The sequence below is a fragment of the Pimephales promelas genome, chromosome 24 (assembly GCF_988280905.1).
Source record: "Pimephales promelas chromosome 24, fPimPro1.hap1.1, whole genome shotgun sequence".
Lineage (NCBI taxonomy): Eukaryota > Metazoa > Chordata > Actinopteri > Cypriniformes > Leuciscidae > Pimephales > Pimephales promelas.
In genome coordinates this window covers 24,723,993-24,726,492 of record NC_142792.1, presented here as the reverse complement: position 1 = coordinate 24,726,492, position 2,500 = coordinate 24,723,993, and the positions used below count along the sequence as shown (strand labels likewise).

The following is a 2,500-nucleotide window of genomic DNA, read 5'->3' as shown; positions in this document are numbered from 1 at the left end:
GACTGGAGCCTTAATCCAGCGCCTTAAACCGCACGGCCACGCTACCTCGTGAGAAAGCCTTTCGTGGGCCTTTTTCTGGAGTGTCCCATTGAAGTGAGCCTAAAAGGGAGGTCCACCACGGCATGTAAACGGAAATGTTTGCGCCCAGGCAGCAGCAGGAAAGACTTCTGTGTTGGCTCGTTGGTCTAGGGGTATGATTCTCGCTTTGGGTGCGAGATGTCCCAGGTTCAAATCCCGGACGAGCCCGTTCTATTGATTTGCTTTTAATCTCTTCAGCCGTTGGGGAAAGGCGACCCATACCAAGGTTCAATGGTTTGCACTCTGGACTCTGAATCCAGCGATCCGAGAGGGTCCTGCTCTTGCCAGGAATTTGAGCAGGACCTCGTCCGAAAAAACAACCAAACTTTTTGATGGTGAAGATCCTTAGAAGCTCATTTAGGGAGTGCCCCTTTGAAGAGAGGTACACCACATGGAGAATGCGGGCATCGATCGCGCTACCTCTCGCATGCTAAGCGAACGCTCTACCATTTGAGCTAATTCCCCTCAAAGATGCAGACAGAAGGTGTCCATCGCTCTCAAAAAATAATTGGCGTGGCTCGATCCCTAGCATGTGTGGAGGTGATGCCGTGCGGTTTTCCTCTGTTCTGACAATTTTGCTCTACTGCCGTTTGGTTGTAGATTAAATTCGAAAATTCACCCAGGCAACAGCAGGAGAGACGTCTCTATTGGCTCGTTGGTCTAGGGGTATGATTCTCGCTTTGGGTGCGAGAGGTCCCGGGTTCAAATCCCGGACGAGCCCGGTCTTAGGCTTTGCATTCAATTTCTTCAGCATGACTAGGGCAACCAGGATATTTCTGGCAAAATTTTGGATAAGAACTGCTCTGCTAATCTCTGCAAGACAATCTTCCAGCACCTCTGGCAGAAATAGCTCACCTGGTATATTGTTAGACTGAAGCTCTAAAGGTCCCTGGTTCAATCCTACCCTCCCTAGTTGGTGTTAGGCTTTGCTTTTAATCTCTTCAGCCTGACTGGTGGTGAAACTGGCACTCTAAAACTGCATCGCTATCTGGGAAACATGGGATTTAAAAGCAAAGGCTTCACTGGCTCTTTGCCGTCACGCTTCTTGGCAGAATAACTAAACACCTAAAAAACTTTTCGACAGCAGTGATCCTCAAAAGCTCATCTAGGTATGGTCCCATTGAAGTGAGCCTAAAAGGGAGGTCCACCACGGCATGTAAACGGAAATGTTTGCGCCCAGGCAGCAGCAGGAAAGACTTCTGTGTTGGCTCGTTGGTCTAGGGGTATGATTCTCGCTTTGGGTGCGAGAGGTCCCGGGTTCAAATCCCGGACGAGCCCATTCTTAGGCTTTGCTTTTAATCTCTTCAGCATGACTAGGGCAAACAGGATATTTCTGGAAAAATTGTGAAGAAGAACAGTCAGAGTGGGGCACAGACAGAAGAAGAACAGACAGACGGTGGGATTCCAACCCACGCCCCAGAAGAGACAGGAGCCTTAATCCAACGCCTTAGACCGCTCGGCAACGCTACCTTGTGATTAAGCGTTCCGTGGGCCATTTTCGCCAACTTTTTCTTCGTCTCTTTTTTCAAAGAACATTTAAGACGTCTGGCCCTCTGTAAAACCTCTGCTGGCAGCGGTGGGATTCGAACCCACGCCTCCGAAGAGACTGGAGCCTAAATCCAGCGCCTTAGACCCCTCGGCCACACTACCCTTTCGTGGGACGTTTCTTGCCTATTTTTTTAATTCATAAATAGGGAAAAAATGGGGTGCTGACCTTCATCGTCAGGCTCTGAAGCCTGTGAGTTTGATCAAGGAAAGCAAAGGCGGCAGGGTTTGGAAGAGACTCTGAACACGCAGTGTCACTTCTCCAGTCTTTTTGCTTTGGCATAGCAGCCACGAGTGCCTTCTAAAATGACGTCTTGGCAGCAGTGGGATTCGAACCCACGCCCCCGAAGAGACTGGAGCCTTAATCCAGCGCCTTAGACCGCTCGGCCACACTACCTTGTGAGAGAGGCTTCCGTGGGCCATTTTCGCCAACTTTTTCTTTTAACGTCTCTTTTCAAAGAACACTTAAGATGTCTGGCCCTCTTTAAAATCTCTGCTGGCAATGGTGGGATTGAACCCAAGCCTCCGAAGAGACTGGAGCCTTAATCCAGCGCCTTAGACCCGTCGGCCACGCTGGCCTTACGTGGCCCATTTCTTGCCTATTTTTTAATTCATAAATAGGGAAAAAGTTGGGTGCTAACCTTCATCGTCAGGCTCTGAAGCCCGCGAGTTTGGTCAAGGAAAAAAAAAAGTGGCCGGGTTTGGAAGAGACTGTGAGCAAGCAGTGTCACTTCTCCAGTCTTTTCGCTTTGGCATAGCAGCCACGAGTACCTTTTAAAATCCTGTTTTGGCAGCGGTGGGGTTCCAAACCACCCCTCCCGAGAGACTGGAGCCTTAATCCAGCGCCTTAAACCGCACGGGCACGCTACCTCGTGAG

At 49.9% G+C, this 2,500-nt stretch overlaps 5 non-coding genes across 5 annotated transcripts; 3 read left to right on the top strand and 2 right to left on the bottom strand.

Annotated features, from left to right (window-relative positions):
• Positions 1-174: 174 nt before the first annotated feature.
• Positions 175-246, top strand: trnap-ugg (transfer RNA proline (anticodon UGG)). Its single transcript has one exon. It is a non-coding gene; the product is annotated as a tRNA-Pro (tRNA).
• A 481-nt stretch (positions 247-727) lies between these two features.
• trnap-cgg (transfer RNA proline (anticodon CGG)) lies at positions 728-799 on the top strand. The gene has a single exon. It is a non-coding gene; the product is annotated as a tRNA-Pro (tRNA).
• A 485-nt stretch (positions 800-1,284) lies between these two features.
• Positions 1,285-1,356, top strand: trnap-ugg (transfer RNA proline (anticodon UGG)). Its single transcript has one exon. It is a non-coding gene; the product is annotated as a tRNA-Pro (tRNA).
• A 290-nt stretch (positions 1,357-1,646) lies between these two features.
• trnal-uag (transfer RNA leucine (anticodon UAG)) lies at positions 1,647-1,728 on the bottom strand. Its single transcript has one exon. It is a non-coding gene; the product is annotated as a tRNA-Leu (tRNA).
• A 210-nt stretch (positions 1,729-1,938) lies between these two features.
• trnal-aag (transfer RNA leucine (anticodon AAG)) lies at positions 1,939-2,020 on the bottom strand. The gene has a single exon. It is a non-coding gene; the product is annotated as a tRNA-Leu (tRNA).
• Positions 2,021-2,500: the final 480 nt, after the last annotated feature.